The following is a 17,542-nucleotide window of genomic DNA, read 5'->3' as shown; positions in this document are numbered from 1 at the left end:
AAAATGTAAAAAAAAGAGAGACAGGTGGGAAAACAATGTACAAACACCTTTTACTAAAAGACAGAATTTTTCTTTCCCTGAGAAAACCATGAGAGGGGGGAAGATGTGCTTGGGCTCAGCTTCACATGGATGTGGCACAGTGTGGCCTTTGGCACAGCTGGAAGCAGGACAGGGATGCAGCACTGTCCTTGCACTTCTGCAAGGATGCTGCTCTTACAGTTGGGTAGCAGGAAAATCTCCCCAAACGATGAGTTACAGGCCTTGGTCTGGCCAGAGGTCCCACTCCTGACTTGGCTACTTGGATCTGGAGGCATATGGTCCAAAAGCAGACTGGAAGATGTTCAGATCTGTGAGTGGAGTGGTTCAGGGCTTCCTGTGGGTAAGAAATAAGGCCTTGAAAATGTTTTTACATTTAGAGGCGGTTGATCTGATGAAGTCTCAGTCCACCTCTAGTTTTTTTTCTGGTTTGAATAGACAAGATCCTGAATTTCATCTGGTCAGATCAAAAGAGAGAAATCCAGTCACGCTGTTGCAGCTGAGGATTGAGTCATCTGAAGACAGGAGGGAGCAGCAGAGTCAGAGCTTTTTTATTTTTTATTTCACTGTCTTGAAATACATTATTAGAGACTTGGATGATGATGTAGTCTCCATGTATAACTTCAGAAACTGCTATAATCTGCCATACACTACTACAACCTACTCCCAGCTTTGCACATCTTCTCAGTGCGCCTCTTTAAACAGAAATGTTCCTCTACGCTAGGATTTTTTGACTGGTTTTCACTGCTAATAGGTCAGAAGTTAAGGAAACTTGGTTAAGTGCTTATATTTCACAGAGAAGGTCTGTTCCTACTAAAAAAAAAAACCAACTTGATATACATAATAAAATATATGGAAATAAATCAGGATGATGTTGGTGCAGAGAAATTCTTTGAGCCAGAAAAATAAATTATCCATTTCATTTTCAAGGAATCTATATGAAGATACAGATCCAGTCTTTTCTGGAGGCAAAGTGGTAATGTGGAGGGCTCATGCAAAATGAAAGCAGCTAACTTGCCAAAAGATTTTGATTAGCCAAAATTTTATGCTTGGAAATTTACATCATTTCTTAATCTTCTTCCATAAAAATATATTGCCATACGTAAGTGTTTAACATCACATTTGTAGGAATTTGATCCAGTTTAACACATAGTAAATTAGTTCCGTGAATGTTGCTTGCTTTATGCTACTCTGTCTGTTCCCAATACTCCGCCTGTCTGACATTCCACTCTGCCCACATGTTCCATCCCTGACATATAAAAATATAAATTCAAGATGAGAAGATTAGGACCACCCTGGAATTTCTGCTTTCTTTAATTTTTTTTTTAAACTAAACCCCTGTATTTTGGCTTCCATATAAGTTAAGGAAAAATGAAAGATTATAAGAATTCATTTGCAGATGATATGGAATGTGTGGGTTTGCAGCATACATCTCTATGTTTGTGTGGAGTTACAAGGCTCATGTCATGTTTTCAGGATTGGGCCAAAGAGAAGAGCAATGAGTTTGTTTTCAACACAGAAGTCCTATCACGAGGAGAGAAAAGTTTCCCAGGTGATCAAAGTACATTTTAAACCAGCTGACTTTGGGAGCTAATATTAATTTGGGGGGGATTTGAGTCATATATGAAAGCATTTAATCCTCACATAGTTAATCCTCCCAGGAGCTAATTTAAATGGAGACTGATCTGTCAATTACAGCATTGCTTCACTACACAGTAGAACTTCTGAATTACTGAGGTTTAATTTAGCTTGAAAATTTGTTAAAGTACTCTGTTACTAGTTCAAATAAAATGGAAGTAAATTACTGAATTGAGAAAGAAGTCTGGGTTTTTTCTCCCACAGTGAGGATGAATTCCTTTGACTTAAATAGTATTTGGGGAGCTTGTGCAAGGGTGATCTTGGTGATGGTTTTGTATATTTTGGTGAAAAATGTAGATTCACGGCAAAGAAAATGATCTTTGAATTTGTCAATTTATAGCAGTAGGTTTTTAAGCTGGCAGAAAAAAGAAATCCAAATGTTTAGTATCAGTATTTTCGCCTGAAATCCATTTGTTCTATTGAAACAAAATTTAGCTTTTATACCTGAAGAATGTTTTGAAGAGCCTCCTACTTCCTGTACTCCCAAAAGGAAACATATCGTGTCACACTGACAAAAACAGTCTATCTGACTGACAACAATGCCTTTGGCTATTAATTTCTATGTCAAAACCTGATGTGTTCCATTTCAGGTTGCTCTGGAACAGCACCTTTGACTTGAAGGTTCACACATCAAGCCCCAAGTCTCTGTTATTTTGCAACTCTTTTCTGGGAGTCTGGCCTCTGAGAAGAGACCATGGTAAGGGCTGGCCTATGGAACTGGCCTGTCCGATTAGAGAAATCATTCCATTCTCAAAAATGTCCTCCTTACGTCTAAATTTAGTTAAAATTCATGACTTTTGAATCTTGTTCCACACAACAAATGTTTTGCCAGGCTCCATAGTGATAATGTAGCAGTGTTTTCACAGCATTAGAGAAGACAATGACATAGGCAGCTGCCTTAAATTGCCAGAAATTTTGCACTCTCTAACAAACACAGCTCAGTGTTGGCTGATTAAATGTGGAAGTAATTTCTCCAAATGAAATGCTAGGCCTTTTGCCAAGATTTTTCTGTGTATGTGTGTGTGCCTTATACTCTTGACCAATCCTTCTCTGCTGGATTGGTCAAGAGTATAAGGCATGCTAAGATGGGAATCTTTGCTAGGTTTGGGATTATGTTTCTTGTTTCTGACTACTACTTGTTCCTCATATTGCTGCCATTCAGCATTCAGGACATTTTAAAAGAGAAGAATTGGGTTGTTTCCTAAATCCACTGATGTATTTGGTCTTCTGTGTCCTTACTGTCTGCTGCTTCTGCACCACACTTTGTAGAATGCATTTTCACTGAACAAATGCTGGCTGCCACACTTCATTTCTCCTTGGTCAGCTTCCCATTGGGCATTTATCAAATTCCCCTTCAAAGCAGTGTTAAGGTTCCTGTTGATTTCAGTAAGCACTGGAGCAGATTTTTGTGCTGTATTGCCCTGTTTGTTTTGTGGTGGCAGGTTAGTCGGGGGCCTTGCACTTTTCTGTCTCTGAAGAATTTCAGAAGACACCTGCCCCTCTCTTGACCTGTTCTTCCTGCTTCTCCTCGGTCCCCTTTGGCATAGAAAGGTCTCAAAAACATACCTGAGCCATTGCTCAGTGACAAGGGGCATTTTCTCCCCTGCTTTTCTGGATGTGGAGCAGAGAAGAAACCAGAGCATACAAGAGCCACTGAACTATTTGGGGAGAAATTGCTGGAAGCACCAGGACATTTTTTGCTTGTTAATATGAAACTGCATCTTGGCATGACAGGCCAGAAGAGCAGTGAGCTACCTGAGGATCCCAGTGAATAAGATACTAGGAAAGCGAATGAAATTTTGTCTCCTAGCTGTGATAGCTGCTCTCTACTAAACTGATCAGAGCTTGGCTGTGGGATGGGGGCACAGCATCTCTTTGTCAAACTGGGGCAAACCCAGCCACTGCTCATTACCTTGCAGGGCAGAGCTCACCTTGGGACACAACCTTCCTCTCCTTGGGGCCATCAGGAGTTTGACAGGAAGAGCAGGCATTACTCAAATTTGTTCTTTGTGTACCTCAGCTGAATGCGTGCTTCTAGCCAAGTGTGCAAGAACTTCAAATTTGCTGTGTCAGTCCCTTTTTACCTCTTTCTCCTCCACATTTATTTGTCTTTTCTGAAGTTTAATACACTGTAGCAGATTTAATAACATATGACAGTAAAGATTCAGGCTTGCATATGTTACAATTCATTGCTGTTAGTTAGCACTAGAAACTTCCTGTGCCTGCTAGACAGATAAAGGATGGAGCTGCTCCAGAGCCAAAGATGCTTTTCTGTATTATTCAGTTATTTTTTAACCTTTTTTTGTTATGAATGATTGCTGAAAATAGCACTGCTGGTAAAAGAATTAAAAAAAAAGGCCTTAATGTTTACATAAAACACCTCTAGTAAGGGACTTTGTTATACAAGAAGAAACAAAGTCAGTTTTCTTTCTTTTGTTCCTCTTTCTCCAAGAGCTTTTATATAATTTGGGAATGGAGGTTAAGAAAAGCTTGGAACATTACTTTCCCTTTAATCCTTAGATCTCTCAGCTAACTCTACATTTTGTTTTCATGAAAGGGAAAAAATATTTTCCTGGCAGGTTGAGAATGATTTTTCCATTAATCTTTCCTTTTGGAGCCAAGATACATTTTTTCACAGAGAACTGATGTGACATAATACTGTACCTGGAATTTCACACTGAGGAGAGTAGAAAAACATTCTCAATTCTCACCACAGCAAGCACTCACAACTGGGCTCCAAACCCTCCAGCAAATCCAAGAAGCCAAAAGAGAAATTTAAAAAGGGGACAGGAAGGGAATATGGGGCATAGTCTTTTCCCACAGGGAATGAAATGTCATGTACTTATTAAGGCCTTTCAAAGATATGCTGACAGAATATGGTATGTAGTGGCAGAGGCCAACAATTATCTTACTTGAAAGTTATCTCAGCAATTTGAAATCCTATTAATTAAAAAAAAAATAAAAAGAAAAAAGGCACATTGGGGCAGAATCTCAGCGTGTAAATTTGAGGAGCAATAGAAATGTTTCAGATTAATGCAATTCAAAGCAGAACAGAAAATGTCTCTGCAATTAAATACATATGTACATGATCTTGGATTTATGAAAGTTGATAGAATCCACCCATCTGACTATTTTTGGCTTATCAATGTTTTCTTTCAACATTTAAAGTGTTTTCTTCAAAGCTCAGTGCTGGAGCATTTCCAGGCAGTTTAATTGTCCAGATGTGGAGTGGATTTCATAAGTACTTGCAGTATAGGGAAGACATGAAGGTTTTTGCTTGGAAGACAATGAAAAGAAGATAAATCCTTTCAAATTCTGGTTTGTTTTTTTTAAAAAGGACTTGCTGGAAACAGTCTTGAAAAATTCACATGCCTCAAAGTCAAGCACAACTGTCTTCATATATGTCTCATCATGGTTCTGCACTAAATTTGTCTCTGGGTGTCCATGCATTCACAAGCCACTCTGAATTGGTTTTGAACCCATGGTAAAGCCCATTATCTATTCAAATGACTTTCATAAGAGTACTAGATGGCTGTGCTTCTCCTTAAGCCTGCTAGAACTCTCTATTGTGTTTCTTGTACTAAAAATCCCCAAACAATACTGAAGTACAGAAGACAGATTCAGCAGAAAAGGTTCTTCTATCAAGTATTTTTCCAGCACAAAGAGGTTTCTTGGTTGCAGTGCTTACCTGAAGTGCAGTTGCCCAAGCTCTCCTGTGTTCTCCATGGCAGTCAAGTTTGTTGTCTTTCAAAAGCAAGAGGTATTGAATTTCATGCTCTCATGGCACACTGTGACTGCAGTATCCCTGTGGTATCACAGCCATCTAGGAAGGGACCAGGAAAGGCAGGCATTTCTTATCTTTTTGACAGTGATCTGGTGGCAATCATCCTACTAGCAAGACTTAATTTGTGGAGAGCAATATTGACTGAAATGACATTGCAAAAATCCTCCAATCACAGGATCTGGGTTTTTTTTTGGCTGGTTTGAATTTTCAATTTCACATGGTTCAGCTACCTAGGAAGACTGGACAGCCCTAAAAGTCAATCTCTTCCCTTTTGCCCTGACACATGCACAGTTTCTGTTCAATCTGCCACCATGCATTTCTTCATTTAATGCTTCATTTAGTTTTCAGGCCTAGGGCAAAATCGGCCTTCATGTAGACTGACCACCACCCTCTAAACTTTTATTTTTCCCTGCATGTGGCATACCTGAGCTTGGCCTGACATTTCTAGTGTCTGTAGTCCATTTCCATGGCTTTAGTCCACTGAGGCAGCCAGGAGGGTGCCGGTATATTCCTGATGCGATAGCACACTGCTTACACAGGGCTGGCATTAGATTGCTTAATCATGTCACTGACAGCTACCAAAGGAGGAACCTGCAAGCATGGCTATGTGGGAGACTATCCTAACAAAATTTTTGAGGTAGCCAGCCTTGACTGTGCTGTGGAAATACAGAAGTTATTGTTTTGTGCTCTACTGCCACCTGCACAGGCAGCATTTTATAGGGGGTGTGTAGAGGAAAAGCCATGAGCCATAACAGCTGCTCTTCTTTCCAAATGCCCACTGCTAGCTGAGTTGTTTCACTGCAAGCAGCCATGGCTGTTGTGTGCTGTGCCTTTGCATGAAGAGAGCCCACAGAGAATATCAACTGAGTCATATTCTTCATCTTATGCTGAAGTCCTACATGCTGATCCTTCTCAGAAACTCATGCTCACAGCAGGGAAACAGCTGGAAATTATCCATCTGTATCACCCAGTTCAGAGCCCCCTTAAGCTCCCCCACCCATCCCAGCTGAGAGAAGCAGCCACTTCCCACATACTAACAAAAATGTTTTACTTGCATTACAAATTCTAACAAATCTCGGCCCCTTTGCTGTATGTTCTGGGCTCCATGTAGGCTTACTGTTTTATTTGTATGACTTTCTGCCAAGCTGTTTCTGAGAATTGGATATGTAAAAACAAATAGAAAAGTTATATGTGAGAGAAAACCTATTTCTGTGTTTGAAATCAGTTCCCAAATCTGTGGCTGGCTAAGCCTCACCCTGATGTTATTGTGTGGTTATGGATATTGGACATTCTCTTTGCTGGAATGAGTGATACCAAGATGCACGCATTCTGATAATCTGCTAAGGGAAAAAACAACTGTGTAACACTGCTGAATGCAAAAGTCAAAACAGGAAGCCTCTTTTTAACAAAATCCATCAGGTTCCATCAGTGTTACAGTAGGTAGGAAAAGGCTGGGAAACTTGTGTAACAGTGCAGCCCAAAATAGGACCATTAACACACAGAAATAGTATAAAGCGAGACAAATATACCTCAGCAGTCATTTTTCTCTCCCCTTCTGTCTGTCCTCTCTCCTTAAACCTCACAATTTTCATTTTTCCTTTTAGATTTTTATCTCTTTCAGGCTAATTTTATTTTCTGTCTGGGAAGAAGGCAAGTGATTTTGCTTGGTTCACTGAAAGTGTTGGGGCTCTGCTGGGAGTGATTAGGGAGCAGGCTGAGCAACATGCATGCATTTCTATGTGTTGTTATAATGTGAATTATGAGCTCTTTGGTTTCATAAGGATTTTTTAGCTAAACTGTAAAACAGAGTTTTTGTCTATTTGTGTCTTTTTATTAAAAGTCTTTTGTCATGACCCAAATGTTCCCATGATCAAATATCAATACTTATTTTCCAGGATCTCATTTTAAATCATTGCATACAGCAGATATGAGTGTGTTACAAGCCAGTTTTGACTTTAGAAATGCCATCATTGCAGTGGCAAGTGAAAAACACACAGTACATCCAATATTTCAGTTTAAAAAACAGTTCTATGCCACCCTTGTCTATATTAGCAACCCTCCAGCAAATGTACTTGTGTGGTAGGAAGATGTAGTGGGTAGCAACAGGCACATATGCAGTGAAGGACTTTTCCTTCCATTTGCATTTCTTCATCAGCCCAGCTTCATAAAGGGGCTTTGGGACTATTCACTGCCTTTACTACCTGCAGTAATGCATCTGCTCTCTGATCCTCTTTGTATCCATTCATGTTGACTGGCACCTCCATACCTGCCCCACAGGTTTGTGAGTTCCCTGTGACAATAAGCTCAGTTTATCCAGCTGTGACAAATTGATTTCATCCTCAGGATCGAAGTGACATCTCCTCACACCCCTGCATGAACTCCATGCAGGTGTTTGCTGCTGCAGACTTCTTCCCTCTCCCTCTGCAAGACCAAGAGGCTGAAACACCCATTGCAGGTATCTTGGTCTGTGCCTAACTTTCCCTGGTCTAATGGACACCTATCAGGATCCTTGCACAGGGCATGGGGATTCTGTATTTTCTTACTTTCTCCTGCAGCAGAGACATGTTTTAGGACCATTGTTTTAGGACCATTTTAGGGCACATGTTTTATGTTTTAGGATCATTTCCATGACTGAATCTCTCCCTGTGTTGTAGCTGTTGTAAGTGCTTTTGAAACAACATCTATCTGCCTGGTGTGCATGCCCACTGGCTTGGCCATCAGTGTTTCCTCTTCTTCCTTCCCTCTTCCTAGATCTGACCATGTCACTTGGCAGCTCCTATACACTTATCCTTATGACATTAATTAATTCTGATAATTACTGTGGGGAAAATAGGCAGTTAACTATTAATTTCTCTAATTAACAGTGCATAATTTCTTTGCTCTGTTCAGTTTGTCTAGTTGATGCAATCTGCTTTGGCTCTGCCTATCCACAACAAAAGCAATAGTCTTAGTGCTCACGTGGCTTGCTCTGCCCTTATTTCATAGCTGCTGTTACCAGCAGGTCTGGTTCTTTTGGTGTTTGCTGACATGACACTTCACTCTTGCAAGACACATTTGTTTCTTCCAAAGTCCACAAGTGTGTTTTGAAATCGTGCATGGAAAGGTTTTAGTCAACATTAATATTGTCACTATGTGGGAAGCCAGGCCAGCAAGACTGCACGGGAAATACGGGAAGCCTCGAATAAATGAAATCAGGCTGGAATTTTGATGTGGGGACCTTAATTATACAAATTGTCTCACAGTTTGGTAAGAAAATGAAGAGCAGTGCAATTGATCTGTTGCTTGTTTGTTTGGGGATTTTTTATCTTTTTTTTTTTTTTTAGCAAAATGTTGTGCCATTGTTGCCAAAATGGCATATTTGAAGGTGTTAAAACACTAAAGGGTTATTTTGGGTCAGATGACTCTCCAAGTAAATTCTGCATTTGAATTCACAGACTCACCACAGAGATGAGAACTTCTACAGTTTCTTACCCCAAAGGCTTCTCAAATTTTGAGGCTGGTCATCATCTCAGCTTCTGGTTGAGCTAGATACACAACATACATGTGTGCAGATGCACACACATATTCAAGTGTGCAACAGTAGTTTGGAATATGTGATCTAATGCCTGTGACTTGGCCCTCACATCTCCTCCTGTATCCCTAGCAGCAGTTCAGCTAATGGACTGTGCCTTGCTGTGAAACTCAAAACAGCCTTTTCAGCTCCTCCTGTCATTCAACAAGTTCCCTAGACCTCCAAATTTTCCATGCCTTCAGGAACATGGTTTAACTTCAGAAGGAAAATCTTGAGATCCTGGGTTTCTTTGTTGTTCCAGGAAAACCATTCACCAGAGTACCTTTGCTTTCAGTTCTGCCTAAAATTAGGCATTTGGTTTAGGGGCTTCTACAAATGCACATCTGCTATTACATCTGCAGGGTCTTTGACTTCTTTCCCAGACAAACTTCAGAGCAGGGATGACTTAATTTATGCACACACCACCTGTATCCCTGCTCGATACTTGTGTCTGAAGGAGCCTGCTTCTTTGATGTGCCTCTCCAGGACAGTGCTGGCACCGTGTTCTCTGTGTTCATGATGCCCCAAACTTCCAGGCACGTGCTGTATTGCAAATCTGGGTGTGCCACAATGTGCAGTGGATGGGATCATGTGGCAAACCCTGCATTTGCTATAGCGAGCCCTACTCCTGAGGTAACCTGCAAGGCTCTTATTACATTTTCCAGACTATATCTCCTTACAAATCATACACAGCTTGGAATCATGCCAAGGCTGTTCAGCAGGTGGCTAAAAGATCTGTGTGCTGGTCCACATGAAGGCCAGGTGACTTTCAAGGCAACTTCTTTTCTAGGTTTTCATATAACCCAGGAGGAGGCTGATATTTGCAGTCTTCAGCCTTCTTAAAAGGCCTCCCCATCCTTTGTTTCATGAATTTAAGCCCTTGTAATGAGTTTTTCCCAGGCTGAGTACTTCCTAGTACCTTGCATGCCTGGCTCCTAACCCCACTATGAGCCAGTTCCAGTGGCTTCTGCTCTCTTTTGCAGGTCAGCTCCCACATTTCCTATACAAAACTACGACAATACTGTATATTTTTTCTCAATCTGAATTTATTTCCAGGGTCTCTTATATGCCAGCTTGGATTGGATTGAATGCAGTTTGCTGTGTCATTTTCTCATACATATTTATCCTAGGGAAATACCAGCTGATACATTTTCAAAGGGCTGTGGACACCATTCCAAAACAGTGAGAGTTAGGTCCTAGACATCTCTGCGGGTCTGGACCATTAAGGGTGTAACACAGAGTTAAGAGTGGGAAAAACCTAGAGCCCCTTTTGAAAACGTGTGCTCTGTTGCCAAAGAGGTTCATTCACCTCACAGCCATTTAGGAGCCATATTTAATGCTACACTTTAATGCATGAGAGGTTTTAGGGTCTCCCCGGAGCCAGTGGTAGCGGGGCCGTCCCCGGAGCTGGTCCTGGCAGCCCCTGTGCAGCCGGACAGACGCCGTTCTGCTGCTCCCCTCTGCTGTTCAGCGCGGAAACAACACGCTCCCAGCCGGGCATCCTCCCCCAGAATCCAGAATACTTTCCCTTTAGCTGTTTTCCTTCTTTCTTTGGCCAGGTGTGGAGGGGAAGGGAGCCGAGCTGACACTGGATGTGTTTATTGTGTTTGGCAGCTGGCTGCAAATGCAAAAGGAAGTAATGCTGATTTCCTATGCGCTGTAATTCTCATTGCTGACCTTTTTTTTTTTTTTTTTTTTTTTTATAGACAGGGAAGAAGAAAGATAGTTTGCTGGAAAAACAAAATAAATGGGACACCGAACAAGAACTTGTGCCAGGAGAGATACTGGCTAAATGTGCAGTGCATGGCAATGGGCTGAGGCAAAGGAGCTTTAAATGTTTTGAGTCAAGGTCAAATGAAGGCTGTGGTTCAAGTTCAGATTTAAAATATTAATATTAACACATCTTGCTTTCTCAGGATGTCAGTTCATTTTAAATGGGAATGTCAGAGTAGGGCCTTTATGAGTTTGATTGGACTGCAAATAAAAAAATAAAATCAGATGCATCTCTTCTTCCCTTTCCCCCTAAAAATTCCTTTCAAATGCTTTAGCTTTGAAATTTTGGATTCCAGTTTAATTCAAGTGGCAAGCAGAGTAAAGGAAAAGACACTGCAACATTAGATAATTATAAATGATAAAGTGACACCCTCAGAATTTTTAAGCCTGCCAGTTTAAGTAATCATTTCTTATAATAGAATTAATCATCTGGATTGTATTGACTTGGATTTCTTTCTTCAAATCAAGCCCTGCTGCCAAGTCATCCTCTAAGTGTAAAAAATAAAGAAACGAGCAAAATCTCCACCTGTTTTTCTCAGTGGCCCTCATATGAGTAAACAAAACACACAGCTTGGATAGAAGACAGACATTTCTTGATATTTTCACTTTTTTTTCTCTCTTTTTGCTGGATCAGCCATAACTTACTGCATTTTTCTAAAGCCTGATTAGCATTTGCAAGTTCTGCACAATGGGCCAGCATTTCTGCAATTCCTGGCTTCCTTTCACTTTGCCCTGTTTTGTCGGGGGCAACGCCAATAAACCCGAGGGGGCTCAGACGTAAAAGGTTGAGATATTCTCTGGGTTAAACCCCTTCGGGAGAGCTGTAAAAGATGTGATGGCATTTGGACTCTGCCCACCTGTAAAGGTTGCAAAAGGCCTGGGCAGTCTGACATTCCCTCATGAAATGCAGGATGTTCCAGCCGTGAACAAATAAATGTTGTGAACTGAAAGGTCTCCTCCTCCTCTGCTGAGTCAGAGAGTGACATGCAGGCAGGCAAGATGTCAGTGTTCTGTGTCCAAGTGCTGTGCCTTTTGTGGCTACCTGTTCCAGTCACTATTTTTTTCCAGAATAGAGGGGAAAAAAGAAGCACTGAAATAGCAGGAAGATCTTTGGAAGAACATGAATGTATGTGGGTGAATCATTACACTGAGGGCCATGCTCCAGAGAGAGAGGAACAGGCTGATTTGAGCCTGCTCTAATCCCATTCTAAACTAAAGTGGCTGCACTCTGACTCCATTCAAATATCTCAAAAAGAAAATTAACTCAGTGAAATGGAACTAGTTTAGGTAGGAGCATCCCTGTGGTAGTTTAATGTGGTTAAACTTTAACCACATTTATGTGTAGATGTGGCACATAGAGATGTGGGTTTGTGGTGGACTTGGCAGTGCTGGGTTAACAATTGGACTTGACCATGATCTTAAAGGTCTTTTTCAACCTAAACAATTCTATGATTCTATAAATGAAGCCTCCACAATTTCACATCTTTGATAGATTTTGATGGATTTTCCCATGTAGTCTGACATCAAAAAACCCCTGCTATGGCAGATCTAGGGAACATTTTGCTTCTTGAAGGCCCAGAAGGACTCTCCAATACATTTACCAGAAGAGAAGTTTAGTGTGAACAGTCAGTAAGAGCAAAGAATTCTTAACAATATGGCCACAGGCTGTAAAAAAGAGCCATGTATTTTACACTCCCAGGTTTCAGGTGTTCCATGATTTGTTACTCAGAGCAAAGATCAGAGTCAGATCTGTTTGAAAATACAGATCGCTGGAAGCCCTGTCAGTAGAGATTGCCAGACCTCTATTAATTAACATAGGCTGCATCTAGTCTTTGTGACAAGTTGCAGTCAGCATGTCAAAAACTGTGCCTGCTGACTGCATGCACTGAAAACAGGGATGCAGCTTCCCCTTCCTTCTCAAATCATAACTCTGCCTCAAACTGAATATAGAAGGGGTTGTCTCAATTTGTTTTTGAGTTTCTGAGTTTCCTATGTTCAAGCTTTTCTGAATGGCAGATCAAAAAGGAGATATTACCAGTAAAATCTTTGTAATCTCATGATTTCAAAAGCAGAAACTTTAAGTAAATCCCAAAATTTTCATGTGAAAATAGCAGTACTGTAGCTGACTGCATTCCAAACAAGCCTGCCCTAAGGATTTAATTTAGATAGGTTATCATTCCTTATTATCTATCTAGCACTCACAGTGGCTGTAAAATCCCTAGGAATGGTGGCATTTCCATTTATTTCCATGTTCAGCTCCCAGAACACACTCATGACATGAAAATACCATGGAAATGCAAGGTAATTATCATTATTATGTAACTCCTTGGCATCCAGGAGCAGAATTAACAGCCTGAGTGGTGCCTATAAGAAAAACAGAATACATTTCAGTAAGCAAGACTGTCATTTTTTATCTCTTAAGTAACCTTAAATAAAATTGAAATGGCTTAGTCAGTGTGAAAAAAAGGAAAAAAAGCAAGTTCTTGTAATCTTCACTGTGATGATAATACATGTATTACTTCATTTAAATAAAATCTCTGAACAGCACCTGGAGTTTTACAGAGAAATCCTGCACTGGGGATTTGTATGCAGCACGCTTGCATATGAAATGTCAGAATTGCATGGACAAGGACAGCAGTGAAATTTAAAAGGTGATGGATAAGACAGATGGCTGAGCAGAAGTGGTCTGCATTGCCTTGGAGAAAAACCTGGTGCTATCCTCAGCAATCACTGCTCGAGTTTGCAAGAGTCTGGCTGCTATGAAAGCATCTGAGCCAACCCTGGGTGTTGCAATATGCCAGTTTTCCAAGAAACAGATTGGTGTACAGTGTGTACTATTTTTTTTTATTTTCTTGGGGGAGGAGGGGAGAATCTATGGGTGTGGGGCTGTCATTTGGCTTTGAATTTCATCTTATCAATGCACTTCTTGACACCTATGATGATCTCTTTGAAATAGAGATGATATTGTGAATACTGACATAACTGCCATGGAAATTAGTCACCCTCCCATCTTGTGAGAGCAGAAAAATCACTGTTTGTACAGAATCTACTAATTTCTACTCACTGTTCTGTATTTAATCTGTGTGAAAGGTCCCATGTTCCTTCCTTGAGACTGATAACAGTGTTGATCTCTGCTGTTCAAGGAGTTTTTTGTGGGCTTGCCTTTATGAGGGGTCGGCACTCCCAAGAGGTCTGTGCAAGAGTCAGTCAGAGCTGATGCCCAAACAGTGAAGAGATTTCCCTTGGGCCAGGCTCGAGGCTGCATCTGATTATAACTGGGGCTGGGAGGGAAGCAGCCCAGAAGCACAGAATTCAGGGTGTGGAGTAATTCTGAGCAATATAGGGAACCAGGATTAAAAGAAAGTGAGGATATTTCCTGAAAAGAAATGTGAAAGCTTTCTGCCTTCCAGGCTAAAATTCTCTGGTATATAAAAATCTTCTGGAGCAAGTTTAAACAGTGACTCAGTTCTCTAACTGCAAGCAACGAGTTCCAAAATGAAGATAGTTAAGTAAAACTAGTCTAATTTCTGATAATGATTTTCTCTAAAGAATTTGATGATTGTGAAAGTTTCCACTTAATTTAAGAGAATGCAGCTAGATATGAAACTCCATTATGGGCATTTGAGTGGCAGTGGCAGCCCATGCAATGTGAGCAATATATTTGTGAGTGGCAAACCAAAAGGATGGCGACAGCACAGACAAGTAAGTGATTGGCCCAATGAGACAAAATAGTCATTTAGGGAAAATGTTCAACTCTTGGTAGGAGACTAGGATGAGTTTATACAGCAAAACTCTCTGTAAGGGCTAAACCCTTGACAAGATTATCAAAACATAGCCTGAGAGGAAAGTCCCCAGCTGTGGTGAAGCTCACAGAAGTGGGCAGTTCTCTGAGATCTGGCAGCAGACCCAAGGCAGAAAGTGATGCAAATCTCTGACAGACTAGATAAAAACATGAGTTGCACAGACTGAGACTGAGCAAACTCTCACCCCCAACCAGCACCGTGCATTTGGGGACCAGTACTGCTGTGGCTTGTGGTCTCTTGGAAGGGACAACAAGCCCAAGGGAGTGATAGCAGTGCCATGGGTGACAAAGGAGTCTCAGCACAGCAGTGTGTGGAACAAATGCCAGCAGATGGGATATGGATTCATTTTCAGTTGGATGGGAACATGCAAACTTGTATGGTTTCAGAAGTAGAGATCTTGCAGTACTGGAGGAGCAACCATAGGTGGGAAAAGATAAATAGTACAGAGGCAGGAAAAGCCCCTCTGAGAGTCTGATATAGCCAGTCTCAGTTCAGATAGCAAATAGGACAGGAAAAGGCCATATGCTGGAGAGATGGGGGTGGAAATGACATAAACAGCAGCTCAGCAGTATTCCCTTATGTTGCTCAGTCTAGACGACTATAGCTGAGGTCACTCCAGTTCCATTTCTGGACTGCAAGAGGTTGAATCTTCCCCAATCCTGAATCTTAGCCCTTCTCCAGGAAGTAGGTTTTGCACAGGGAAGACACTGGGTTGTAGAATGTCTCATGTCTCTCTTCACTTGCTTTGACAGAGGAGAAAAGACTTTGTCTTGGAGCAGCCCCTAGTCTTAGCTGTGGACCCTGTCTTTAGGAGACCCTTATTTCAAAGAGAGGTGAGGAGAAGGGTGTCCTCTTTCCTTTTCAGCCTACTCCCTCCTGAAGGAGACCCCAGACAAATCCAGTGCAGGGGCTGGGAGAAAGACAGACGAGACTGGAGAAGGTGATGTCTCCTTTGGAGGAGAGGGGGATGCTGGCACACAAAGCCCTTCAGGGCCCAAATCTGGCCAGCAGCTGCAATTCTCCCATTGGGACCTCTAGAAAACATGCAGCTTCAACAGGGAAATTCATGTTCCACATAATAAGTGTGGAAAAGAGAGCTGAGAGAAAAATTAATTACAAATGGAATGCAATCATGCAATAGTAAAACTTTAGTGACATTTAATTTCTGTGTAAACAGATCACGGTTTTGTTCTCATGGTTAGCAGGGGATGGATTCAGGAAGCTGTATTAAGTTCTTGGCACTGTTTCTGATTCACTTAGTGGTCTTCAGGAAATGACTTAATTGTGGGATCTCGCAAGTGCTGAGCACACACTGAGGAGCATTTCTTTCCTCTAAAGCAAAGGGGGCTTTCTGGAGCACGACAAGAGCTCTTCATCTCAGAGGATCAGGGTGTGTTGATTGAAAAAACACAGTCCTCTTATCTTTGCATAAAAACTAAGTTCAAGAATCCAGGGTGCTAGTACCCTTATCATCTGCAAAGCAAAGAGGATGGTTTGCTGGGGATCTGAGAGGAAGCCAGCCATAAAGGGCTGTAATTGAATTAAAGGATGGACTGGCTTTGTTGAAAGAAAGGGGAACAGAACCACTCAGGCATGTGGGCTCACATTGTGAAACAAATTACAGGCTGACACATCCGCTAATAATCTGCGCTTTGGTGCAATAGACAGGAATAACTCAAAACTTCTGTGGCTGGCAAAGGGGAACCAAGAGTAATAGGGGAAGCTTGTTTCCACTGAATCCCATCCCACACCCTCTGAACCAGGTTACTTGATTGTCAGCTTGGGCTGAGTGGAGGGGGACATGCCAGTGACAGGGCTGTGCTGGTGAGGCAGGTCCCCAAGGGGAACCACCTTTTTAACTAGACAGGTGAGTGCAGGGAATAAGAGTTTTTTGGCTGGAGGTAAGGTAGATGTTGACTGCACTGGCAGGACTGAACTAAGATACCTGCCTGAGTCTGGTAAATTGTGTGTGAAATCCAGCACACACGGAATTTGCCTGGACAGAAGTGTATTCTTCCCTGAATCAGTTTCTCCAAATAGCTTCATTCTTCTGAAAATAGAGAAGGCTTCTTCTGTTCAGGATGGTTAATCCTTCCCACCGTGCTGCAGGACACGCAGTTCCCACCAGCACTGCCTTAATGTGGTCCTGTGAGCCCCTTGCTGCTGCTCCCATGCGCCATCACCCAGGCCATCCTGCAAAGTGTGAGAGCTTTCCATACTGGAAGGCACAGGTCTGCTCCAAGGGATCTAACAGGATATTTCCTGTATTTTCACTACAATTGGCTGGTTTTTTTCAGTGATTCTGGTTTGCACCCCAGGAAACTACTTACCATACGTGCCTAGATAAATCCCTTCTGAAGGGTGTGGGTCAGTGTTACACACTCTGGGAGTCCTGTCTGGCAGAGCTCAGCTGCACTGCAGCCATGAGATGGACATGTGGGCATGAAATGTGTGTTTTTTCAGGCCAGAACAGTAGATATCCTCAATCAAGCAGATTTTCCCGGCTTTCCTGTGCCGAGCCTCTAAAATCCATTGTGTTCCTCCTCTGACCCTGTGCTTTCGATTTCCTCAGATACTCTGTCCTTAGAAACAGACAAGCTTGAAACAGCCAACAGCAAACATGAACATGAATAAAATGCATCTGTTCAGCTGTGTGAAGGTCATCCTCAGGAGATCAGCCACATAAACATTGATAGAATAAATAGATTTAATGACATAGTCACCAAGCAATATTTATATTAAAACCCGAGTTACATTTTTAAGATGTGGTAGTAATTTCCCGTATATATTTATACACTTACACACACACGTAACATTGGTAGAAATTCTGTGTTCATATTAAAGAGGTAAAAGAAACTGTTCTCTATATAAAACTAGAACATATATTCAAGTTGAGCAAGAAGTTTTCCTTGTTTGCACTCTGATATTTCTGCTTCTGTTTGGTGGATTCATTCTTTT

Source organism: Onychostruthus taczanowskii, unplaced genomic scaffold (genome assembly GCF_017590055.1).
Source record: "Onychostruthus taczanowskii isolate IOZ18803 unplaced genomic scaffold, ASM1759005v1 scaffold36, whole genome shotgun sequence".
NCBI lineage: Eukaryota > Metazoa > Chordata > Aves > Passeriformes > Passeridae > Onychostruthus > Onychostruthus taczanowskii.
Note: the sequence above shows the minus strand (reverse complement) of the source record.